Genomic DNA, 27771 nt, shown 5'->3' with positions numbered 1-27771 from the left:
GTCTCTTTCATGATCACGTGGTCCAGGACCATCCTCTTTTTGTTTTCTCTGCTCTCAGAGGGTTTCTCAGAACCATGCATTTGGGGGATCCTTAGTATGACTGATCCCTAGTGTATACCTCTCAGGAGTGCTGAGCTGGAGGACTTAATGATAGGACTCAATTTCTCAACGCCTCAGTGGGAACAAAGTCAAAGGAATTAAGCAACCCTGTATGGTGGACCAGCTGGGGCTAAACTCGAATCTCCTAATTCCATTGTAGTCTTGTTTTTTTACTACATTGGGTCCTTGTCTCCAGGAAAACCTAGAGATGCTGCTGGGGGTAAATCAAGCAACCTGGATCAGATAGATCCATAGTTCTTCCTAACCTCTGCTTTTCCTTGGAGCAGAAACACATGCATAAAAAAGCATCATGGGAGGGGTAAGGGACACAGTGGGAGGAGATGGGACTGTGTGAGCTCAGAGGCAAATACAATGTTGCCTTTAGTGGCTTCATCTGGAGGCCAGAAAAGAAAACTGTCCTAGGATCCAGGAGATCTGCATTTAAGTGAACAGTGATTTGAGCAAATACGTTACTCTTTGACCTTACTTTCCTCATCTAGAAAATGGGAATAATAGGCCGGGCGCGATGGCTCACGCCTGTAATCCCAGCACTTTGGGAGGCTGAGGAGGGCGGATCACGAGGTCAGGAGATCGAGACTATTCTGGATAACACGGTGAAACCCTGTCTCTACTAAAAATACAAAAAAATAGCCAGGCGTGGTGGCGGGCTCCTGTAGTCCCAGCTACTCGGGAGGCTGAGGCAGGAGAATGGTGTGAACCCGGGAGGCCGAGCTTGCAGTGAGCCGAGATGGCGCCATTGCACTCCAGTCTCTGGGCGACAGAGCGAGACTCCGTCTCAAAAAACAAAACAAAAAAGAAAAAAAAAGAAAATGGGAATAATAATATGTAACTTACAGGATGGGCATCCACTGTGTCTCACACATATAAGAAAAATGGTTGTTACTCTCAGAGCACTAGATTCAAAAATCTCTAAGGTAATTTTCTTTCCCATTTACTCCTTCTGCCTGTATTGGCTCATGTTAATGCTAGTGTTTGTTGAACTTGATCCCCTTCAAATTTGAAAAAACTTACGTCTCATTTTCCATTTAATTTTCTCAATCCTTCCAGGTGAAAAATGTTATCCAGACATTGGTACCCAAATCTAGTGAGGACACTGGTGTTTAGGTTGCTGCTGCTGCTTTCATTCAGGTATTATTAAGTGTCAAGCCCAGCACACGTATCCGTTTTTTAAAAAATTTTAATTTGGAGGCTGCTCACATACCGAACACTTTGTAGAGTCAACATTAGGCACAAAAACATATTTGCACATAGAATAAAATTGAACAAAGTTAGAAAACATCTTAACCAAGGGAAAGCAAATAGGTATATAACTCACTTCAATTAGCACAGTTTCAGTGCACAATACTATTTATTTTTAGAAACAAAGGGTAAGGAGCATGTACTCCACCAGTTTTCCTGTATCTATTTTCTGGGGATAATTACTCTGCATTTTAGAGTGAACTTGCATTCATTGAATGCCCATTATTATGTGTGAGGTTCTGTAATTGATGTTTTCACATTTTATTTAATGTTCCTTAGCAGCCTATGAGAGGGGTATTATTATTTTCCCATTGTGCTTATGAAGAAACTGAGACTTGGAGGGGAAAGAAAAAACACTGAATTTTATTTTTCAATTCTGTAGTGTCTTGACATATAATATTTTTTCCCTTTTTAATTTTGAAATAATTTTGCTTGTAGACAAGTTGCAAGAATGGATAAAGAACTCTTACACACTTTTCATACAGATTTACCATTGTTAATATTTTGCCATATTTCTTTTCTTTCTCCCATCATATATCAAATTTTTTCTATCCCATTTTCGTGTCAATTGCATATATTCTATCATTTACTTTGTGATTCTTCAGCGTGTATTTTTTAAGAACAAGGGCATTTTCTATCATAACCACAATATAGTTATAAAATTCAGGAATTTTAGCCTTGACACAGCATGATGATCAAAATCACAATCCGTATTTCAATTTCCTAGTTTCCAGAAATGTCTTTCATAGCCATTTAGCTTCTGGTCCAGGGTCCCGTCCTGCTGCACACATTGCATTTTATAATCATGTTTCTTTAGCCTTATGTTATCTGGAAAAGACTCTTGGCCCTTTGTCTTTTATATCATTAACATTACAGGTCAGTTAAGTTCTAGGGTGTCCTCTCAGTTTGGGTTTGTCTGATGTCTCAGATAATGCAAGTTTGGGCAGGATTATTTTGTAAGCCATGTTGTGTTCTTCTCAGTATCAAGAAGCACATGAAGTTGGTTAGTTCCAATACTTGTGATGTTAATTTTGATCCCGTTTCCCCACTCTAAAGTCACTATTTATTATTATTATTATTATACTTTAGGTTTTAGGGTACATGTGCACAATGTGCAGGTTTGTTACATATGTACCCATGTGCCATGTTGATTTCCTGCACCCATTAACTCGTCATTTAGCACTAGGTATATCTCCTAATGCTGTCCCTCCCCCCTCCCCCAACCCCACAACGGTCCCCAGAGTGTGATGTTCCCCTTCCTGTGTCCATGAGTTCTCACTGTTCAATTCCCACCTATGAGTGAGAACATGCAGTGATTGGTATTTTGTCCTTGCGATAGTTTACTGAGAATGATGTTTTCCAGTTTCATCCATGTCCCTGCAAAGGACATGAACTCATCATTTTTATGGCTGCATAGTATTCCATGGTGTATATGTGCCACATTTTCTTAATCCAGTCTATCATTGACAGACATTTGGGTTGGTTCCAACTCTTTGCTATCGTGAATAGTGCCACAATAAACATACGTGTGCATGTGTCTTTATAGCAGCATGATTTATAGTCCTTTGGGTATATACCCGGTAATGGGATGGCTGGGTCAAATGGTATTTCTAGTTCTAGATCCCTGAGGAATCGCCACACTGACTTCCACAATGGTTGAACTAGTTTACAGTCCCACCAACAGTGTAAAACTGTTCCTATTTCTCCACATCCTCTCCAGCACCTGTTGTTTCCTGCTTTTTTAATGATGGCCATTCTAACTGGTGTGAGATAGTATCTCACTGTGGTTTTGATGTGCATTTCTCTGATGGCCAGTGATGATGAGCATTTCTTCATGTGTTTTTTGGCTGCATAAATGTCTTCTTTTGAGAAGTGTCTGTTCATGTCCTTTGCCCACTTTTTGATGGGGTTGTTTGTTTTTTTCTTGTAAATTTGTTTGAGTTCATTGTAGATTCTGGATATTAGCTCTTTGTCAGATGAGTAGGTTGCAAAAATTTTCTCCCATTCTGTAGGTTGCCTGTTCACTCTGATGGTAGTTTCTTTTGCTGTGCAGAAGCTCTTTAGTTTAATGAGATCCCATTTGTCAATATTGGCTTTTGTTGCCATTGCTTTTGGTGTTTTAGACATGAAGTCCTTGCCCACGCCTATGTCCTGAATGGTATTGCCTAGGTTTTCTTGTAGGATTTTAATGGTTTTAGGTCTAACATGTAAGTCTTTAATCCATCTTGAATTAATTTTTGTATAAGGTGTAAGGAAGGGATCCAGTTTCAGCTTTCTACATATGGCTAGCCAGTTTTCCCAGCACCATTTATTAAATAGGGAATCCTTTCCCCATTTCTTGTTTTTGTCAGGTTTGTCAAAGATCAGATAGTTGTAGATATGCGGCATCATTTCTGAGGGCTCTGTTCTGTTCCATTGATCTATGTCTCTGTTGTGGTACCAGTACCATGCTGTTTTGGTTACTGTAGCCTTGTAGTATAGTTTGAAGTCAGGTAGCGTGATGCCTCCAGCTTTGTTCTTTTGGCTTAGGATTGACTTGGTGATACGGGCTCTTTTTTGGTTCCATATGAACTTTAAAGTAGTTTTTTCCAATTCTGTGAAGAAAGTCATTGGTAGCTTGATGGGGATGGCATTGAATCTATAAATTACCTTGGGCAGTATGGCCATTTTCACTATATTGATTCTTCCAACCCATGAGCATGGAATGTTCTTCCATTTATTTGTATCCTCTTTTATTTCATTGAGCAGTGGTTTGTAGTTCTCCTTGAAGAGGTCCTTCACATCCCTTGTAAGTTGGATTCCTAGGTATTTTATTCTCTTTGAAGCAATTGTGAATGGGAGTTCACTCATGATTTGGCTCTCTGTTTGTCTGTGATTGGTGTACAAGAATGCTTGTGATTTTTGTACATTGATTTTGTATCCTGAGACTTTGCTGAAGTTGCTAATCAGCTTAAGGAGATTTTGGGCTGAGACGATGGGGTTTTCTAGATATACAATCATGTCATCTGCAAACAGGGACAATTTGACTTCCTCTTTTCCTAATTGAATACCCTTTATTTCCTTCTCCTGCCTGATTGCTCTGGCCAGAACTTCCAGCACTATGTTGAATAGGAGCGGTGAGAGAGGGCATCCCTGTCTTGTGCCAGTTTTCAAAGGGAATGCTTCCAGTTTTTGCCCATTCAGTATGATATTGGCTGTGGGTTTGTCATAGATAGCTCTTATTATTTTGAGATACGTCCCATCAATACCTAATTTATTGAGAGTTTTTAGCATGAAGCGTTGTTGAATTCTGTCAAAGGGCTTTTCTGCATCTATTGAGATAATCATGTGGTTTTTGTCTTTGGTTCTGTTTATATGCTGGATTACATTTATTGATTTGCGTATGTTGAACCAGCCTTGCATCCCAGGGATGAATCCCACTTGATCATGGTGGATAAGTTTTTTGATGTGCTGCTGGATTCAGTTTGCCAGTATTTTATTGAGGATTTTTGCATGAATGTTCATCAAGGATATTGGTCTGAAATTCTCTTTTTTGGTTATGTCTCTGCCAGGCTTTGGTATCAGGACGATGCTGGCTTCATAAAATGTGTTAGGGAGGATTCCCTCTTTTTCTATTGATTGGAATAGTTTCAGAAGGAATGGTACCAGTTCCTCCTTGTACCTCTGGTAGAATTCGGCTGTGAATCCATCAGGTCCTGGACTCTTTTTGGTTGGTAAGCTATTGATTATTGCCACAATTTCAGAACCTGTTATTGTTCTATTCAGAGATTCAACTTCTTCCTGGTTTAGTCTTGGGAGGGTGTATTTGTCAAGGAATTTATCCATTTCTTCTAGATTTTCTAGTTTATTTGCATAGAGGTGTTTGTTGTATTCTCTGATGGTAGATTGTATTTCTGTGGGATTGGTGGTGATATCCCCTTTTTCATTTTTTATTGCATCTATTTGATTCTTCTCTCTTTTCTTCTTTATTAGTCTTGCTAGCATTCTATCAATTTTGTTGATCTTTTCAAAAAACCAGCTCCTGGATTCATTAATTTTTTGAAGGGTTTTTTATGTCTCTATTTCCTTCAGTTCTGCTCTGATTTTAGTTATTTCTAGCCTTCTGCTAGCTTTTGAATGTGTTTGCTCTTGCTTTTCTAGTTCTTTTAATTGTGATGTTAGGGTGTCAATTTTGGATCTTTCCTGCTTTCTCTTGTGGGCATTTAGTGCTATAAATTTCCCTCTACACACTGCTTTGAATGTGTCCCAGAGATTCTGGTATGTTGTGTCTTTGTTCTCGTTGGTTGCAAAGAACATCTTTATTTCTGCCTTCATTTCATTATGTACCCAATAGTCATTCAGGAGCAGGTTGTTCAGTTTCCATGTAGTTGAGCGGTTTTGAGTGAGTTTCTTAATCCTGAGTTGTAATTTGATTGCACTGTGGTCTGAGAGACAATTTGTTATAATTTCTGTTCTTTTACATTTGCTGAGGAGAGCTTTACTTCCAACTATGTGGTCAATTTTGGAATATGTGTGGTGTGGTGCTGAAAAAAATGTATATTCTGTTGATTTGGGGTGGAGAGTTCTGTAGATGTCTATTAGGTCCACTTTGTGCAGAGCTGAGTTCAATTCCTGGATATCCTTGTTAACTTTCTGTCTCATTGGTCTGTCTAATGTTGACAGTGGGCTGTTAAAATCTCCCATTATTATTGTGTGGGAGTTTAAGTCCCTTTGTAGGTCACTGAGGACTTGCTTTATGAATCTGGGTGCTCCTGTGTTGGGTGCATATATATTTAGGATAGTTATCTCTTCTTGTTGAATTGATCCCTTTACCATTATGTAATGGCCTTCTTTGTCTCTTTTGATCTTTGTTGGTTTAAAGTCTATTTTATCAGAGACTAGGATTGCAACCCCTGCCTTTTTTTGTTTTCCATTTGCTTGATAGATCTTCCTCCATCCCTTTATTTTGAGTCTATGTGTGTTTCTGCACGTGAGATGGGTTTCCTGAATACAGCACACTGATGGGTCCTGACTCCTTATCCAGTTTGCCAGTCTGTGTCTTTTAATTGCAGCATTTAGCCCATTTACATTTAAAGTTAATATTGTTATGTGTGAATCTGATCCTGTCATTATGATGTTAGTTGGTTATTTTGCTCGTTAGTTGATGCAGTTTCTTCCTAGCCTTGATGGTCTTTACAATTTGGCATGTTTTTGCAGTAGCTGGTACTGGTTGTTCCTTTCCATGTTTAGTGCTTCCTTCAGGAGCTCTTTTAGGGCAGGCCTGGTGGTGACAAAATCACTCAGTGTTTGCTTGTCTGTAAAGTATTTTATATCTCCTTCACTTGTGAAGCTTAGTTTGGCTGGATATGAAATTCTGGGTTGAAAATTCTTTTCTTTAAGAATGTTGAATATTGGCCCCCACTCTCTTCTGGCTTGTAGTGTTTCTGCCAAGAGATCTGCTGTTAGTCTGATGGGCTTCCCTTTGTGGGTAACGCAACCTTTCTGTCTCGCTGCCCTTAACATTTTTTCCTTCATTTCAACTTTGGTGAATCTGACAATTATGTGTCTTGGAGTTGCTCTTCTTGAGGAGTATCTTTGTGGCATTCTCTGTATTTCCTGAATTTGAATGTTGGCCTGCCTTGCTAGATTGGGGAAGTTCTCCTGGATAATATCTTGCAGAGTGTTTTCCAACCTGGTTCCATTCTCCCTGTCATTTTCAGGTACACCAATCAGACATAGGTTTGGTATTTTCACATAGTCCCGTATTTCTTGGAGGCTTTGTTCATTTCTTTTTATTCTTTTTTCTCTAAACTTCCCTTCTCACTTCATTTCATTCATTTCATCTTCCATCAGCGATACCCTTTCTTCCAGTTGATCGCATCTGGTACTGAGGCTTCTTCAATCTTTGCGTAGTTCTCGAAACTTGGCTTTCAGCTCCATCAGCTCCTTTAAGCCCTTTTCTCCATTGGTTATTCTAGTTATCCATTTGTCTAATTTTTTTTCAAAGTTTTTAACTTCTTTGCTATTGTTTTGAATTTCCTCCCGTAGCTCAGAGTAGTTTGATCTTCTGAAGCCTTCTTCTCTCAACTCGTCAAAGTCATCCTCCATCCAGCTTTGTTCCGTTGCTGGTGAGGAACTGCGTTCCTTTGGAGGAGGAGAGATGCTCTGCTTTTCAGAGTTTCCAGTTTTTCTGCTCTGTTTTTTCCCCATCTTTGTGGTTTTATCTACTTTCGGTCTTTGATGATGGTGATGTACAGATGGGTTTTTGGTGTGGATGTCCTTTCTGTTTGTTAGTTTTCCTTCTACCAGACAGGACCCTCAGCTGCAGGTCTGTTGGAGTTTACTAGAGGTCCACTCCAGACCCTGTTTGGCTGGGTGTCAGCAGTGGTGGCTGCAGAACAGCAGATTTTCGTGAGACTACAAATTCAGCTGTCTGATAGTTCCTCTGGAAGTTTTGCCTCAGAGGAGTACCTGGCCGAGTGAGGTGTCAGTCTGTCCCTACTGGGGGGTGCCTCCCAGTTAGGCTGCTCAGGGGTGAGGGACCCACTTTAGGAGGCAGTCTGTCCGTTCTCAGATGTCCAGCTGCGTGCTGGGAGAGCCACTACTCTCTTCAAAGCTGTCAGTCAGACAGGGACATTTAAGTCTGTGGAGGTTCCTGCTGACTTTTTGTTTGTCTCTGCCCTGCCCCCAGAGGTGGAGCCTACAGAGGCAGGCAGGCCTCCTTGAGCTGTGGTTGGCTCTATTCTGTTCGAGCTTCCTGGCCACTTTGTTTACCTAAGCAAGCCTGGGCAATGGCGGGCGCCCCTCCCCCAGCCTTGCTGCCGCCTTGCAGCTTGATCTCAGACTGCTGTGCTAGCAATCAGTGAGACTCTGTGGGCATAGGACCCTCCAAGCCAGGTGCGGGGCATAATCTCCTAGTGTGCCGTTTTCCAGGCCCGTTGGAAAAGCACAGTATTAGGGTGGGACTGACCCGATATTCCAGGTGCCGTCTGTTACCCCTTTCTTTGACTAGGAAAGGGAACTCCCTGACCCCTTGCACTTCCCGAGTGAGGCAATGCCTCACCCTGCTTCGGCTCGTGCACAATGCGCTTCACCGACTGTCCTGCACCCACTGTTTGGCACTCCCTAGTGAGATGAAACTGGTACCTCAAACAGAAATGCAGAAATCACCCGTCTTCTGTGTCGCTCAGGCTGGGAGCTGGAGACCGGAGCTGTTCCTATTTGGCCATCTTGGCTCCACCCCCGGAACAAATTCCACTATTTTTTTTATGAATAATTAAGTGGTAAAACTGATAGTAAGTAATGAGATCAAAGCCATAACACAGTCTCTCATCAAAGAAGAGCCCTGGACCAGATGACTTCACTACTAAATTCTACCAAACATTTAAAGAATTACTAATACCATTTCTGCTCAAATTCTTCAAAAAATTGAAGAGGAAAAATACATTCGAACTCATTCCATGAGGCCAGCATTACACTGATATGAAAACAAGACAAGAACACAACAAAAAAGGAAAAGTATAGGCTAACATTACTGTTAAACATAGATGCAAAAATCCTGAACAGAATACTAGCAAACCAAATTCAACAACACATTAAAAACATCATTACCTATAATCAAGTGGGATTTATCCCAGGGATGCAAGAATGGTTCAACATATGCAAATCAATCAATGTGATACATTAACAGAAACAAGAACAAAAATCATATGATTATTTCAATAGATGCCTAAAAATCATTTGATAAAATTCAACATAGCTTTACAATAAAACTCTCATCAAAATGGGCAAAAAGGAGCATACCTCAAAATAAAAAAGGCCATATATGACAAACCCACTGCTAACATCATACTGAATGGAGAAAAACTGAAGGCCTGCAAGAGGACAAGGATGCCCGCTTTCACCACTTTTATTCAACATGACCCTGGAATTTCTGGCCAAAGCAATTAGTCAAGAGAAAAAAATAAAGTGCATCCTAATTGGAAAGGAAGAAGTCAAATTATCGTTATTCACAGACTACATGATTTTATGCCTAGAAAAACCTAAAGACTCCACCAAAAAGCTGTTAGAACCAACAAACAAATTCCGTAAAGTTGTAGAATGTAAAATCACCGTATGAAATCAGTAGTGTTTATATATACCAACAATCTGAAAAAGAAATCAACAAAGCAATCTCATTTACAGTAAATTCAAAAATGCAAAATACCTAGAAATTAATCAAACCAAAAAGTGAAAGGTCAATACAAAAAAAACTATAAAACGCTGATAAAGGAAATCGAAGAAGACACAAGAAGTGAAAAGATATTCCATGCTTACAAATGGGAAGAATTAATATTGTTAAAATGACAATACTACTCACAGCGATTTATAGATTTAATGCAACCCCTATGAAAATATCAATGATATTTTTTGCAGAAACAGCAAAAACATTCTAAAATTTATGTGGAGCCAAAAATACCCCTGATATTCAAAGCAATCCTGAGCTAAAAGAACGAAACTGGAGGCATCATGCTACCTGACTTCAAAATATACTGAAAAGTCAAACAGCATGGTACTGCCATACAAACAGACACATAGACCAATGGCACGGCATAAAGATCCAAGATATAAATCCACACATTTGCAGCCAACTCATCTTCAGCAAAGACACCAAGAAAATACAATGGGGAAAGGACAGTAAATGGTGCTGGGAAAACTGGATAACTACACCCAGAAGACTGAAACTAGACCCACATCTCTCACCATATACAAATATCAGATAAAAATGGATTAAAGACATAAATCTAAGATCTGCATATATGAAAGTATTGAAAGAAAATATCAGAGAAATGCTCCAGGACATTAGTCTGGGCAGATTTTTTGTGTGAGACCTTAAAAGCACTGGAAACCAAAGCAAAAATAGACAAATGGGATGACATCAATTTGAAAAGCTACTGCACAGTAATCAACAAAGTGAGAGACAACCCACAGAATGGGAGAAAATATTTGCTAACTATCTATCTGAAAAGGAATGAATAGTCAGAATATATAAAGAGCTCAAACAACTCAAAAATAACAACAACAATAATAATCCTATTTAAAAATAGGCAAAAGATCTGAACATTTTTCAACAGAAGACACACGAGCAGCCAACAGGTATATTAAAAAATGCTTAACATCACTACCCATCTTAGAAATGCAAATCAAAACCATGATGAGATGATGAGATATCATCCCAGTTAAAATGGTTTGTATCAAAAAGACAGGCAACAGCAGATGCTGGAGAGGATATGGAGAAAGGGGACCCCTGGTATACTGTTGGTAGGAATGTAAATTAGTGCAGCCACTATGGAGAACAGTTTGGAGGTTCCTCCAAAAACTAAAAATAGAGCTACCATATGATCCTGGAATCCCATTGCTGGATATGTTCCCAACAGAAAGGAAATTAACCTATGGAAAAGACAACTGTGCTCTCATGTTCATTGGAGCACTGTTCACAATAGCCAAAGTACAAAATCAACCTAAGTGCCTACCAACAGACGAACAGGTAAGGAAAATGTGGCATATACACAGTGGAGTACTATTCAGTCATAAAAAGAATGGAAACATGTCATTTGCAGCAACATTAATGAAACTGGAGGTCATTATGTTAAGTGAAATAAACCAAGAACAAAAAGACAAATATCACATGTTCTCACTCATATGTAGGAGCTTAAAAAGTGGATCTCATGCAGATAGAGAGTAGATTGGTAGTTATCCAAGGCTGGGGAGGGTAGAGAGGTGGGGGTGGATGAAGGAAAAAAAAAGGAATGTAAATGTATTTATTACCACTAACTGTATACTTAAAATGGTAAAACTGGTAAATTTTATATGTATTATTTTACCTCAAAAAAAATAAAGCTAAAAATATAATTAATTGGTAAAAGTATTTTGAGATTATGTAAACATCCTTCCCCTCATTGAACTTTTACCCGTTCATTTTGATTTAGTTTCAGTTAATGCTTTTTGCTTAAGTCAATTATTACCATAATGGTTTAGATATGGTAATTTTCTTTCATTTTTTATTACTTGAAAATGTATTGTAAAGACTTATTTCTGTTTATAGCAGTTTTTTTGAATGAGGGATAACTGTGTCTATTTTTTGTAAATATACCTGATTGTCACTCTATGTGATGCAGAAGTCAGCCTTTGAACTTAGGACTGTTAACTAAAACAAGCTGTACCTTTTTCTCAGTAGAGGTTATTTGTAATTAATTATAACCATGATGCTTCATTTACATATTTGATTTTAACCTTCTTTGTCAGAAAATTTGTCACCAGATGGACTACTGCAGTCAGCCTTGGCTCATGGCACTGTGCCTCCCTATTTGACTGTTCACTCCCTGTGGGCAGGGTTCACCCCTTTATTCACTGCTGTATGCCCAGGGCCTGACACCAGAAGGCATGCTGTAAGTATCTGCTGGACAAATTAATGAGTGGGGTGGGTCAATATTGGTTTGAAGTGAACCATCTCTTTTTGTACACGGCACAGTAGAGAACATTTGAGAAATCCAGGTGTTGCCAATGCATGATGGGCTCAGTTCTAGTTTTCTGGAAAGGCCTTCTCTCAAGAGGGGTTGGGCTGGGGGGTTCTGGCCCAATCCCAGTCCCAGCATGGGCTCCTACAACTGGCATGTGTTGTGGGGTCTGCTCATGTGGGGATCCTGTGAGTTTAGTTGATGGGGAACTAGTATCCTGCTTGTTGGAGGAAGATGGAGTTTTTATAGCAGAGTCATCTAGGAGAGGAAGTGGTGTGTTTTTATTGGTGGGAGGCAGAGCCAAGGTTAAGATCCACGGGCGAATGGGATAAGAATGGAAGGAGAGTAGGCCATGATAAGATGGTTATTTTAAAGCAAAGAGCATTCATTGAATACAAGAGGAGTCAGGACTGAGGCCACAGCCTTTGTGTTTGATGCTGAGAGGAAGAGGTCTTCAAGTGAATGTCTCGAGCCAGAACCTCGTGGTGAGGACAACAATAGGAGGACAGTCCCAGGTTTACATCAGAAATGTGTCATATCCAGATGCTGATATCTCACTGGCTTTATAATTCACAAAGATGAACTAATTACTTCTTTTCGCCCAAAGGAGGAAACTAGGGGGAAAAGGAGAGAATGAGAAGAGGGAGCAGGAAATATTATGTCTCTACTTCGACCTTGAGTTTCTAACACCAAGCAGAAGAAAGAGATTTTTGTATCCTACCTCACTTTCATAAAGGCCCTAATATGTGAGTCTGTAGGTGTTTCTCAACGTACTTTCTTTGAAACACCAATTCCATGAGATATTAACTGGCATGTGATCCACCCTTCACTCTCCACAGTGCAGCGTTCCTTCAGCACTAGGTTCCATAGCACCTCCTCATTCATCTCCCGGGCACTGTTGCTCTTTCCTGCAGCTTCTCCACTGCTTTCAGCCCCTGATGGTCCGGAGTTCACTTGGCTGCTGCCCTCAGGCCAGAGCTCTTGGGCTAGAACCCTCTCCAGCATAGGCTGTTTGCCTTCCTTGACAATCAGAATGGAGGTAAATTGCAAGGGGCCCCTGCCACGTTTTACCCACCTCACCTTTATCCTTCACAACCCCATTCTACAGAGCTTGATGTGTGGTAGATGAGTTCACTGGAGAGCTAGCTTGATTAGCAGAAATTACAGCATAAAAGAAGAAAAATTTTTGAATTGTTTCTTCTTATGACTATCCCCCAAGAGAAGGCAACAAAAAGCTAAACCCTTAAAGTTGTGTCAAAAAAAAAAAAATTACTCATGACACTCGCTAAAGATGGTAAGGCAGACTTTATTTAGGGGGTCCATAGCGATCAGTGTAGAGACCACTGCACCGGGGACTTGTAGTGGAGAGAGAGGCTGAGCTCCGCTCTGAGCACAGCATAGGTAGCATAGGCAAGGTCCATATTCTTCCTAGAAACCATTTCCTGTTCATAGCCCTGGGCTGAATATCCTGCCCCTTTTTCAGAGGAATCCTATGGTTTACTAATTAGGAACCTCATAAACTAAGCATCCAGTCCCTCTCCTCCAGGCTGTCTGTGGGACCCAGTAATCACCGGTAGTATTTATACAAATTTATTTTGTCTAGAATTGCACTGTTCAATACAGTAGCCACTAGCTACATATGGTGATTTAAATTAATCAAAATGAAATAAAATGGAAAACTCAGCTCCTCAGTTGATCAATAGTCAATGTGACTAGTGACTAGCCCATTGGACAGGGCAGATATAAAATATTTTTATCATTACAAAAGTTTATCTTGAATGGTTCTGATCTAAAGCAGGCATAGGCAAATTATAGCCAGCAGGCCAAATCTGGTCTAACACCTGTTTTTGTAAATAAAGTTTTATTGGGACACAGCCATGCTCATTCATTTATGTATTGTTTTCTTTAGTGCTACACCATGAGAGTTGAGTAGTTGCAACAGGAAACCATATGGCCTTCAAAGCCTGAAGCATATGCCATTTGGCTTTTTATATAAAAAGTTTGCTGAACTCTGGTTGAAAAAAATACTTCAGGTGAATGTTGCTACTTCAAGACTGGGCATTTTTGAGGTTCCCCGCCTTTATGGGGCACATATATGGCTCCGCATCCTTACAAGTCATCTGATGCCTAATTTTTTAATCAAATAGACACAACATAAACACATACACATGTACACACATGTCCATCCCTTGTCCAAGGACAACTGTGTATACATTTTGAATGGAACCATTATGCCATTTCCCTAACCACGTCACTTGCAGAGAGATATCTTACACTTGCTTGATGTCACAATGTCTTGGGGCCAGTGGTACAAAATAAATAAACTAATTAGAGAACCTCGTCGGGACCCATAAATACCTACAAAGATTCTGCCAAGGTTTTGGTCTTTTTAGTATTTTATTTTCAGTCCAGTCTCTGCAAAATTATGATGGTTTTCTCCTACGTGTAAGGACAGGTGATGACCACCTTAGATATTTCCCTCAAATGCAAATTACTTCTCTTTTTTTTCTTTTAAGTTCTGGGATACATGTGCAAACGTGCAGGTTTGTTACACGGGCATACATGTGCCATGGTGGTTTGCTGCACCCATCAATCTGTCATCTACATTAGGTATTTCTCCTAATGCTATCCTTCCCCTTGCCCCCCACCTCCTGACAGGCCCTGGTGTGTGATATTCCCCTCCCTGGGCCCATATGTTCTCATTGTTCAACTCCCACTTATGAGTGAGAACATGTGGTGTTTGGTTTTCTGTTCCTGTGTTGGTTTGCCAAGAATGATGGTTTTCAGCTTCATCCACGTCCCTGTAAAGGACATGAACTCATTCTTTTTTATGGCTGCATAATATTCCATGGTGTATATGTCCACATTTTCTTTATCCAGTCTATCATTTTGGGGCATTTCTGGGCATTTGGGTTGGTTCCAAGTCTTTGCTATTGTGACAAATGCTGCAATAAACATACGTGTGCATGTGTTTTTATAGTAGAGTGATTTATAATCCTTTGGGTATATACCCAGTAATGGGATTGCTGGATCAAATGGTATTTCTTGTTCTAGGTCTTTGAGGAATCACCACACTGTCTTTCATAATGGTTGAACTAATTTACACTCCCACTAACAGGTAAAAAGTGTTCCTATTTCTCTACATCCTCTCCAGCATCTGTTGTTTCCTGACTTTTTAATGATTGCCATTCTAACTGGCATGAGATGGTATCTCATTGTCATTTTGATTTGCATTTCTTTAATGACCAGCGATGATGAGCTTTTTAAAATATGTTTGTTTGGCTGCATAAATGTCTTCTTTTGAGAATTATCTGTTCATATCCTATGCCCACTTTTTGATGGGGTTGTTTTTTTTTTCTTGTGAATTTTGTCTAAGTTCTTTGTAGATTCTGGATATTGGCCCTTTGTCAGATGGATAGATTGCAAAATTTTTCTCCCATTCTGTAGATTGCCTGTTCACTCTGATGATAGTTTCCTTTGCTCTGCAGAAGCTCTTTAGTTTAATTAGATTCCATTTGTCAGTTTTGGCTTTTGTTGCCATTGCTTTTGGTGTTTTAGTCATGAAGGCTTTGCCCATGCCTATGTCCTGAATAGCATTGCCTAGGTTTTCTTCTAGGGTTTTTTATGGTTTTAGGTCTTATGTTTAAGTCTTTAATCCATCTTGAGTTAATTTTTTTTTTTTTTTTTTTTTGAGACGGAGTCTCGCTCTATCGCCCAGGCTGGAGTGCAGTGGCGCAATCTCGGCTCACTGCAAGCTCCACCTCCCGGGTTCATGCCATTCTCCTGCCTCAGCCTCTCCTAGTAGCTGGGACTACAGGCGCCTGCCACCATGCCCGGCTAATTTTTTGTATTTTTAGTAGAGATGGGGTTTCACCATGGTCTCGATCTCCTGACCTCGTGATCTGCCCGCCTCGGCCTCCCAAAGTGCTGGGATTACAAGCATGAGCCACCGTGCCTGGTGAGTTAATTTTTTTATAAGGAAGGGATTCAGTTTCATGTTTCTGCATATGGCTAGCTAGTTTTCCCAGCACCATTTATTAAATAGGGAATCCTTTCCCCATTGTTGTTTTTGTCAGGTTTGTCAAAGATCAGATGGTTGTAGATGTGTGGTATTATTTCTGAGGCCTCTGTTCTGTTCCATTGGTCTATATATCTGTGTTGGTACCAGTACCATGCTGTTTTGGTTACTGTAGCCTTGTAGTATAGTTTGAAGTCAGGTAGCATGATGCCTCCAGCTTTGTTCCTTTGGCTTAGGATTGTCTTGGCTATACAGGCTCTTTTTTGGTTCCATATGAAATTTAAAGTAGTTTTTTCGAATTCTGTGAAGAAAGTCAATGGTAGCTTGATGGGGATAGCACTGAATTTATAAATTACTTTGGGCAGTATGACCATTTTCACTATATTTATTCTTCCTATCCATGAGTGTGGAATGTTTTACCATTTGTTCGTGTCCTCTCTTATTTCCTTGAGCAGTGGTTTGTAGTTCTCCTTAAAGAGTTCCTTCACATCCCTTGTAAGTTTTATTACTAGGTATTTTATTCTCTTAGTAGCAATTGTGAATGGGAGTTTGCTCATGATTTGGCTCTCTGTCTATTACTGGTGTATAGGAATGCTTGTGATTTTTGCACATTGATTTTGTATCCTGAGACTTGACTGAAGTTGCTTATCAGCTTAAGGAGATTTTGGGCTGAGACAATGGGGTTTTCTAAATATACAATCATGTCATCTGCAAAGAGAGACAATTTGACTTCCTCTTTTCCTATTTGAATACCCTCTATTTGTTTCTCTTGCCTGATTGCCCTGGCCACAGCTTCCAATACTATGTTGAATAGGTGTGGTGAGAGAAGGCATCTTTGTCTTGTGCTGGTTTTCAAAGGGAATGCTTCCAGTTTTTGCCCATTCAGTATATATTGGCTATGGGTTTGTCATAAATAGCTCTTATTATTTTGAGATACATTCCATCAATACCTAGTTTATTGAGTGTTTTTAGCATGAAGAGGTGTTTAATTTTATTGAAGGCCTTTTCTGCATCTATTGAGATAATCAGATGGTTTTTGTCATTGGTTCTGTTCATGTGATGGATTATATTTATTGATTTGCAAATGCTGAACCAGCCTTGCATCCCAGGGATGAATCAGACTTGATGGTGGTGGATAAGCTTTCTTTTTCTTTTTCTTTTCTTTTTTTCTTTTTTTTTGAGACAGGGTCTCACTCTGTCACCCAAGCTGGAGTGCAGTGGCATGATCTCAGCTCACTGCAACCTCCACTTCCCAGGTTCAAGCGATTCTCCTGTCTCAGCCTCCTGAGTAGCTGGGACTACAGTCACCCACCACCATGCCTGGCTAATTTTTGTGTTTTTAATAGAGACAGAGTTTCACCATATTGTTCAGGCTGGTCTCAAACTCCTGACCTCAGGTGATGGTGGATAATTTTTTAATGTGTTGCTGGATTCGGTTTGCCAGTATTTTGTTGAGGATTTTCACATCAATGTTCATCAGGGATATTGGCCTGAAATTTTCTTTTTTTTAAATTGTGTCTCTGCCAGGTTTTATATCAGGATAATGCTGGCCTCATAAAAAAGAGTTAGGGAGGAGTCCCTCTTTTTCTGTTGTTTGGAATCGTTTCAGAAAGAATGGTACCAGCTCCTCTTTTTACCTCTGGTAGAATTCAGCTGGAATCCGTCTGGTCCTGCAGTGTTTCTTGTTGGTAGGCTATTAATTATTGCCTCAATTTCAGAACTTGTTATTGACCTATTCAGGGATTCGACTTCTTCCTGGTTTAGTCTTGGGAGGGTGTATGTGTCCAGGAATTTATCCATTTCTTCTAGATTTTCTAGTTTATTTGCATAGAAGTGTTTATAGTATTCTCTCATGGTAGTTTGTATTCTGTGGGATCAGTGGTGATATCCCATTTATCATTTTTTATTGCATCTATTTGACTCCTCTCTCTTTTCTTCTTTATTAGTCTGGCTACTGGTCTATCTATTTTGTTGATCTTTTCAAAAAACCAGCTCCTGGATGCATTGATTTTTTTGAAGGGTTTTTTTTGTATCTCTATCTCCTTCAGTTCTGCTCTGATCTTAGTTATTTCTTGTCTTCTGCTAGCTTTTGAATTTGTTTGCCCTTGCTTCTCCAGTTTTTTTTTTTAAATTCTGATATTAGGGTGTTGATTTTAGATCTTCCCTGCTTTCTCCTGTGGGTATTTCATGCTATAAATTTCCCTCTTAACACTGCTTTAGCTGTGTCCCAGAGATTCTGGTACATTGTGTCTTTGTTCTCATTGGTTTCAAATAACTTATTTATTTCTGCCTTAATTTTGTTATTTACCCAGTAGTAATTCAGAAGCAGGTTGTTCAGTTTCCATGTAGCTGTGCAGTTTGAGTGAGTTTCTTAATCCTGAATTCTAATTTGATTGCACTGTGGTCTGAGAGGCTGCTTGTTATGGTTTCCATTCTTGTGCATTTGCTGAGGAGTGTTTTACTTCCAATTACGTGGTCCGTTTTAGAATGCGTGCTATGTGGTGCTGAGAAGAATGTATATTCTGATGATTTGGGGTGGAGAGTTCTGTTGATGTCCATTAGGTCTGCTTGATCCAGAGCTGAGTTCAAGTCTTGAATATCCTTGTTAATTTTCTGTCTCGTTGATCTGTCTAATCTTTGTAGGTCTCTAAGAACTTGCTTTATGAATCTGGGTGCTTATGTATTGGGTGTATATATATTTAGGATAGTTAGCTCTTCTTATTGCATTGATCCTTTTGCCATTATATAATGCCCTTCTTTGTCTTTTTTGATCTTTGTTGGTTTAAAGTCTGTTTTAACAAAGACTAGGATTGCAACCTCTGCTTATTTTTGCTTTCCATTTGCTTAGTAATTATTTTTCCATCCCTTTATTTTGAGCCTATGTGTGTCTTTGCACGTGAGATAGGTCTCCTGAATACAGTGCACAGATGGATCTTGACTCTATCCAATTTGTCAGTCTGTGTCTTTTAATTGGGGCACTTAGCCCATTTACATTTAAGGTTAATATTGCTATGTGTGAATTTGATCCTGTCATTATGATGGTAGCTGGTTATTTTGCCCATTAGTTGATGCAGTTTCTTCATAGTGTTGATGGTCTTTACATTTTGGTACGGTTTTGCAGTGGCTGGTACTGGTTATTCCTTTCCATATTTAGTGCTTCCTTCAAGAGCTCTTGTAAGGCAGGCGTGGTCCCTCAGCATTTGCTGGTCTGTAAAGGATTTTATTTCTCCTTCACTTATGAAGCTTAGTTTGGCTGGATATTAAATTCTGGGTTGAAAATTCTTTTCTTTAAGGATGTTGAATATTGGCCCCCACTCTCTTCTGGCTTGTAGGATTTCTGCAGAGAGATCCACTGTTAGTTTGATGGGCTTCCCTTTGTGGGTAACCTGACCTTTCTGTCTAGCTGTGCTTAACATTTTTTCCTTCATTTCAACCTTGGTGAATCTGACAATTATGTGTCTTGGGATTGCTCTTCTCAAGGAGTATCTTTATGGTGTTCTCTGTATTTCCTGAATTTGAATGTTGGCCTGTCTTGCTAGATTGGGGAAGTTCTCCTGGATAATATCCTGCAGAGTGTTTTCCAGCTTGGTCCCATTCTCCGCATCACTTTCAGGTACACCAATCAAACGTAGGTTTGGTCTTTTCATGTAGTCCCATATTTCTTGGAGGCTTTGTTTGTTCTTTTTCATTCTTTTTTCTCTAATCTTATCTTCATGCTTTATTTCATTAAGTTGATCTTCAATCTCTGATATCTTTTCTTCCGCTTTGATTGATTCGGCTGTTGATACTTGTGTATGCTTCACGACATTCTTATGCTATGTTTTTCAGCTCCATCAGGTCATTTATGTTCTTCTCTAAACTGGTTATTCTAGTTAGCAATTCCTCCAAACTTTTTTCAAGGTTTTTAGCTTCCATGCATTGGGTTAGAACATGCTCCTTTAGCTCAGAGGAGTTTGCTATTACCCACCTTCTGAAGCCTACTTCTGTCAATTTTTCAAACTTATTCTCCATCTCCATTCAGTTTTGTTTCCTTGCTGGCAAGGAGTTGTGATCCCTTGGAGGAGAAGAGGCATTCTGGTTTTTGGAATTTTCAGTTTTTTGCTTGGTTTTTCCTCATCTTCATGGATTTATCTACCTGTGGTCTTTGCCGTTGGTGACCTTCGGATGGAGTTTTTGTATGGTTGTCCTTTTTGTTGACATTGATGCTATTACTTTCTGTTTGTTAATTTTCCTTCTAACAGTCAGGGCCCTCTTCTGCAGGTCTGCTGGAGTTTGCTGGGGATCCACTCCAGACCCTGTTTGCCTGCATATTACTATCCGAGGCTGCAGAACAGCAGTGATTTGTGCCTGCTCCTTCCTCTGGAAGCTTCAGCCCAGAGGGCACCTGCTAGATGCCAGCCATATTTCTCCTGTATGAGGTGTCTGTCAACCCCTGCTGGGAGGTGTCTCCCTGTCAGGAGGTACGGGGGTCAGGGACCCACTTGAGGAGGCAGTCTGTCCCTTAGCAGAGCTCATGTGCTGTGCTGGTTCTGCTGCTGTCTTCAGAGCCGGCAGGCAGGAACATTTAAGTCTGCTGAAGCTGCACCCACAGCTGCCCCTTCCCTGATGTGCTCTGTCCCAGGGATATGGGAGTTTGATCTATAATCTCCTGAATGGGGCTGCTGCCTTTCTTTCAGAGATGCCCTGCCCAGAGAGAGGGGATCCAGAGAGACAGACTGGCTATAGTGGCTTTGCAGCCCTGAGGTGGGTTCCACACCCAGTTCAAACTTCCCAGCAGCTTTATTTACACTGTGAGGGGAAAACTGCCTGCTCAAGCCTCAGTAATGGTGGATGCCCCTCCCCCAACCAAGCTCCAGCCTCCCAGGTGACTTCAGACTGCTGTACTGGCAGTGAGAATTTCAAGCTAGTGGATCTTAGCTTGTTGGGCTCCATGGGGGTGGGATCCGCTGAGCAAGACCACTTGGCTTCCTGGCTTCAGCCCCCTTTCTGGGGAGTGAACAGTTCTGTCTTGCTGGTGTTCCAGGTGCCACTAGGGTATGAAAAAGACCTCCTGTGGCTAGCTCAGTGTCTGCCCAAACGGCTGCCCAGTTTTGTGCTTGAAACTCAGGGGCCTGGTGGTATAGGCACCTGAGGGGATATCCTGGCCTGTGGGTTGCAAAGACCATGGGGAAAGTGTAGTATCTGGGCCAGGTAGCACCGTCCCTCATGACACAGTTCCTCTTGGCACAGTCCCTCACAGCTTCCCTTGGCTAGGGGAGGGAGTTCCTGACCCTTGCGCTTCCCAGATGAGGTGACGCCCCACCCTGCTTCTGCTTGCCCTCCATGGGCTGCACCCACTGTCTAACCAGTTCCAATGAGATGAACCGGGTACCTCAGTTGGAAATGCAGAAATCACCCACCTTCTCTGTTGGTCTCATGGGGAGCTGCAGAACAGAGCTGTTCCTATTCAGCCATCTTGCCAGCCTTCTTGACTTCCTAGTTTTAGTTGGTATATGGTTGCTCTATTTGGAAGTGATATGAAAACAAAAAAGGTTATTTTGGTGTAATATAATCAGGCACGTATGAGTTAAACAGATTTCTTTAGGACAGGATTTCTCAGTACCTTTACAGCAAATGTTACAATTGAATTTCTGAGAAATAGAATATAATTCCTTCCTATTCTAACTCTCCTCCTTTTCATCTCTCTGTCCCTCCCTGTACCTTTCTCTGAAGTATCTATTGAAACTAGTATTCTCAGCAACAAAAATTAAGAACAGTTGATGTAGACATTGACAGTAAAATTATAGTCATTTGCCACATAATGACATTTCAGTCAATGATGAACCAACTGCACATATAATGGTGGTCCCATAAGATGATATTACTGTATTTTATTTTACCTTTTCTATGGTTAGATATGTTTAGATATACAAAAATTTACCATTGTTTTACAGCTGCCTATAGTAATCAGTCAGTGATATGCTGTACATATTTGTAGCCTAGGAGCAGTAGGCTATAGCATATAGTCTAGTTGTGTAGTGGGCTACACCACCTAGGTTTGTGTAAGTCCACTCTATGGTGTCAGACAATGACTAAATCGCATAATGATGCATTTCTCAGAGCACATCTTAGTCGTTAAGTGATGTATGACTGTGTTTGTTTTTTAAAGTTATTTTTATTTTTATTTATTTCAATAGGTTTTTGGGGAACAGGTGGTGTTTGGCTACATGAAGAAGTTCTTTAGTGGTGATTTCTGAGATTTTGGTGCACCAGTCACCTAAGCAATGTACATTGCTCCCAGTGTATAGTCTTTTATCCCTCACCTCCCTCCCATCCTTTCTCCTGTGTCCCCAAAGTCCATGGTAAAATTCGTATTCCTCTGTATCCTTGTAGCTTAGTTCCCACTTATGAGTAAGAACATACAATGTTTGGTTTTCCATTCCTGAGTTACTTCACTTGGAATAATGGTCTCCAATTTCACCCAGATTGCTGCAAATGCCATTTTTCATTCATTTTTATGGCTGAGTAGTATTCCATGGTATGTGTGTGTGTGTGTGTGTGTGTGTGTGTGTGTATGTATATATATATATATACATACACACACACACCACATTTTCTTTATCCACTTTTTGTTAGATGGGCTTTTGGGCTGGTTCCATATTTTTGCAATTGCAAATTGTACCACTATAACCATGCATGTGCACATGTCTTTTTTGCATAATGACTTCTTTTTCTCTGGGTAGTGACCCAGGAGTGGGATTGCTTTTAGTTCTTTAAGGAATCTCAACATCATTTTCCATAGTGGTTATACTAGTTTACATTCCCACCGACATCCACACCAACATCTATTATTTTTTGATTTTTTTTACTATGGCCATTCCTGCAGGAGTAAGGTGGTATCACATTGTGGTTTTCATGTGCATTTCCCTGATCACTAGTGAAGTTGAGCATTTTTTCTTATGTTTTTTGGCCATTCGCATATCTTCTTTTGAGAATTGTCTATTCATGTCCTTAGCCCAGTTTTTGATGGAATTGTTTGTTTTTCTTTTGCTGATTTGTTTGAGTTCGTTGTGGATTCTGGATATGAGTCCTTTGTAAAAAGTATAGATTGTGAAGATTTTCTCCCACTCCATGAATTGTCTGTTTACTCTGCTGATTATTTCTTTTGCTGGCATAAGCTTTTTGGTTTAATTAATTTCTATCTGTCTTCGTTTTGTTGCCTTTGCTTTTGGGTTCTTGGTCATGAAGTCTTTGCCCAAGCCAATGTCTAGAGGGTTTTTCCAATATTATCTCCTAGATTTTTTATGGTTTCAGGTTTTTAGATTTAAGTCTTTGATCCATCTTGAGTTTATTTTTGTATCAGGTGAGAGATGAGGATCTAGTTTCATACGTAGCTTGCCAATTATCCTAGCACCATTTGTCGAATAGGGTGTCCTCTCCACACTTCATGTTTTTGTTTACTTTGTTGAAGATCAGCTGGCTGTATTTGAGTTTATTTCTGGGTTCTCTATTCTATTCCATTGGTATATGTGCCTACTTTTATACTAGTACCATGCTGTTTTCGTGACTATGGCCTTAGAGTACATTTTGAAGTTGGGTAATGTAATGCCCCCAGATTTATTCTTTTTGCTTAGTTTTACTTTGTCTATGTGGGCTTTTTTGTGGTTCCATTCATATGGATTTTAGAATTTTATTCTAGTTCTGCAAAGAATGATGATGACATTTTGATGAGAATCGCACTGAATTTCTAGATTGCTTTTGGCAGTATGATCATGTTCACAATATTGATTCTACCCATTCATGAGCATGGGTTGTGTTTCCATTTGTCTGCATCATCTGTGATTTGTTTCAGCAGTGTTTTGTAGTTTTCCTTGTAGAGGTCTTTCACCTTTTTGGTTGAGTAGATTCTTAAGTTTTTGTTTTTTAGCTATTGTAAAAGGGGTTGAGTTCTGGATTTGATTATACGCTTGGTTGCTGTTAGTATAGAAGAGCTACTGATTTGTGTACATTAATTTTGTTTTCTGAAACTGCTGAATTTATTTACCAGTTCTAGGAGTTTTCTGGATGAGTCTTTAGAGTTTTCTAGGTATACGATCATATCATCAGCAAACACTGACAGTTTGACTTTCACTTTTCTGAGTTGGATGCCCTTGATTTTTTTCTCTTGTCTGATTGCCCTGGCTAAGACTTCCAGTACTATGTTGAATAGAAATAGTGAAAGTGGGCATCCTTGTCTTGTTCCTGTTCTCAGGGTGAATGCTTGTAACTTTTGACCATTCAGCATAATGTTGGCTGTGGGTTTGTCATAGATGGCTTTTATTACCTTGAAGTATGTCCCTCTATGCCTATTTTGCTGAGAGTTTTAATCATAAAGCGATGTTGGATTTTGTCAAATTCTTTTACTACATCTATTAAGATGATCATGTTACTTTTGTTTTTTAATTCTGTTTATGTGGTGTATCACACTTATTGACTTGTAGATGTTAAACTATCCCTGCATATTTGGTATAAAACCAACTTGATCGTGGTGGATTATCATTTTGATACGCTGTTGGATTTGGTTAGCTAGTATTTTTTTTGAGGATTTTTGCAACTATGTTTATCAGGGCGATTGACGTTTAGTTTTCTTTTTTTGTGATGTCCTTTCCTGGTTTTGGTATTAGGGTGATACTGGCTTCATGGAATAATTTAAGGAGAGTTCCTCTGTCTCTATCTTGTGGAATAGTGTCATTGGTATTGGTACCAGTTCTTCTTTCAATGTCTGATAGAATTCAGGTGTGAATCCATCTGGTCCTGGACTTTTTTTTGGTAATTTTTTTTATTACCATTTCTATCTCACTGCTAGTTATTGGTCTGTTCAAGGTATCTAATTCTTCCTGATTTAAGGTAGGAGGATTGTATCTTTCCAGGGGTTTATCCATCTCCTCTAGATTTTCTAGTTTATGCATGTAAAGGTGTTTATAGTTGCCTTGAATGATCTTTTGTATTTCTGTGGTGTCAGTTGTAATATTTCTCATTTTGTTTTTATTTGAGCTTATTTGGATTTTCTCTTTTTTTTTCTTGGTTAATCTTGCTACTGGTCTATCAATTTTATTTATCTTTTCAAAGAACCAGCTTTTTGTTTCATTTATCTTTTGTATTTTTTTTTGTTTCAATTTCATTTAGTTCTGCTCTGATCTTGGTTTTTCCTTTCTTCTGCTGAGTTTGGGTTTGGTTTGTTCTTGTTTCTCTAGTTCTTTGAGGTGTGACCTTAGATTATCTTTTGTGCTCTTTCTGTCTTTTCGATATAGGCATTTAGGGCTATAAACTTTATAGTTCTTTGAGGTGTGACCTTAGATTGTCTATTTGTGTTCTTTCAGACTTTTTGATGTAGGCATTTACGGCTATAAATTTTCCTCTTAGCACCACCTTTGCTGTATCCTAGAGGTTTTGATAGGTTGTGTCACTATTGTCATTCAGTTCCAAAATTTTTTAAATTTCCATCTTGATTTCATTGTTGACCCAATGATCATTCAGGAGCAGGTTATTTAATTTCCATGTATTTGCATGGTTTTGAAGGTTCCTTTTGGAGTTGATTTTCAGTTTTATTCCACTGTGGTCTGAGAGAGTGCTTGATATAATTTCAATTTTCATAAATTTATTGAGACTTATTTTGTGGCCTAGGATATGGTCTATTTTGGAGAAAGTTTCATGCACTGATGAATAGAATGTATATTCTGTGGCTGTTGGGTAGAATGTTCTGTAAATACCTGTTAAGTCCATCCATCTGTTCCAGGGTATAGTTTAAATTCATTGTTTCTTTGTTGACTTTCTTTTTTTGTTTTTTTTTTTTTGTTTTTTTTTAGATGGAGTCTTGCTCTGTCGCCCAGGCTGGAGTGCAGTGGCATGGTCTCAGCTCACTGCAAGCTCTGCCTCCCAGGTTCACGCCATTCTCCTGCCTCAGCCTCCTGAGTAGCTGGGACTACAAGGGCCTGCCACCACACCCAGATAATTTTTTGTCTTTTTAGTAGGGATGGGGTTTCACCGTATTAGCCAGGATGGCCTTGATCTCCTGATCTCACGATATGCCTGCCTCAGCCTCCCAAAGTGCTGGGATTACTGGCGTGAGCCACTGTGCCCAGCCTTTTCTTTGTTGACTTTCTATCTTGATGACCTGTCTAGTGCTGTCAGTGGAGTACTGAAGTCGCCCACTATTATTGTGTTGCTGTCTATCTCATTTCTTAAGTCTATTAGTAATTGTTTTATCAATTTGGGATCTCCAGTGTTAGGTACGTATATATATTTAGGATTGTGAATTTTTTTTGTTGGACTGTCATTTTATGATAGTATAATGTCCCTCTTTGCCTTTTCTGACTGCGGGTGCCTTAAAGTTTGTTTTTTCTGATATAAGAATAGCTATTCCTGCTCACTTATTGTTTCCGTTTGCCTGGAGTATCTTTTCCCATGCTTTTACCTTAAGTTTATGTAAGTCCTTATGTATCAGGTGAGTCTCTTGAAGACAGCAGATTCTTGATTGGTGAATTCTTATCCTTTCTGCCATTTTGTGTCTTTTAAGTGGAGCATTTAGGCCATTTACATTCAGCGTTAGTATTGATATGTGAGGCACTATTCTATTCATCATGCTATTTGTTGCCTGAATACTTTGGGTTTTTTCATTGTGTTATTGTTTTATAGGTCCTGTGAGATTTATGCTTTAAGGAGATTCTATTTTGGTATATTTTGAGGATTTGTTTCAAGATTTAGAGCTCCTTTTAGCAGTTGTTGTACTGCTGGCTTGGTACTGGAAAATTCTCTCAACATTTGTTTGAAAAAGGCTGTATCTTTCCTTCATTTATGAAGCTTAGTTTCACTGGATACAACATTCTTGGCTGATAGTTGTTTTGTTTAAGGAGGCTAAAGATAGGACCCCAATTCCTTCTAGCTTGTAGGGTTTCTGTTGAGAAATCTGCTGTTAATGTGATAGGTTTTCCTTTTTAGGTTACCTGACTCTTTTGTCTCACAGCTCTTTAAATCCTTTCCTTTGTCTTGATTTTAGATAATCTAATGACTATGTGTCTAGGTGATGGTCTTTTTTGTGATGAATTTCCCAGGTATTCTTTGAGCTTCTTGTATATGGCTGTGTAGATCTCTAGCAAGGCTGGGGAAGTTGTCCTCAGTTATTCCCTCAAATTTGTTTTCCAAACTTTTAGATTTCTCTTCTTCCTCGGGAACACCGATTATTCTTAGGTTTGGTTGTTTAACATAATCCCAAACTTCTTGGGGGCTTTGTTCATTTTTTAAAATTCTTTTTCTTTGTTAGCTTGGGTTAATTTAAAAGCCTTGTCTTTGAGCTCTGAAATTCTTTCTTCTGCTTATTCAATTCTATTGCTGAGACTTTCCAATGCACTTTGCAGTTCTCTAAGTGTCCTTCATTTCTGGAAGTTGTGATTGTTTTTTATTCATGCTATCTATTTCATTGAAGAATTTTCCATTCATATCCTGTATTATACATTTCATTTCTTTATGTTGGACTTCACCTTTCTCTGGTATCTCCTTGATTGGCTTAATAGCCAACCTTCTGAATTCTTTTTCTGGCAATTCAGATATTTAATCTTGGTTTGGATCCATTGTTGGTGAGCTAGTGTGATCTTTTGGGAGTATTAAATAATCTTGTTTTGTTATATTACCAGAATTGTTTTTTCTGGTTTCTTCTCATCTGAGTAGACTATGTCTGAGGGAAAATCTGGGACTCAAGGTCGCTGTTCAGATTCTTTTGTCCCACAGCATGCTCCCTCGATGTGGTGCTCTCCCCTTTCCCCTAGGGATGGGGCTTCCTGAGAGCTAAACTGCAGTGATTTTTTTTTTTTCTGGATCTAGCCACCCAGTGGAGCTACCTGACTCCAGGATGGTACTGCAGAGGTGTGCAAAGAGTCCTGTGATGTGATCTGTCTTCAGATCCTT

This window comes from Nomascus leucogenys, chromosome 17 (assembly GCF_006542625.1).
Source record: "Nomascus leucogenys isolate Asia chromosome 17, Asia_NLE_v1, whole genome shotgun sequence".
Classification (NCBI taxonomy): Eukaryota; Metazoa; Chordata; class Mammalia; order Primates; family Hylobatidae; genus Nomascus; species Nomascus leucogenys.
Note: the sequence above shows the minus strand (reverse complement) of the source record.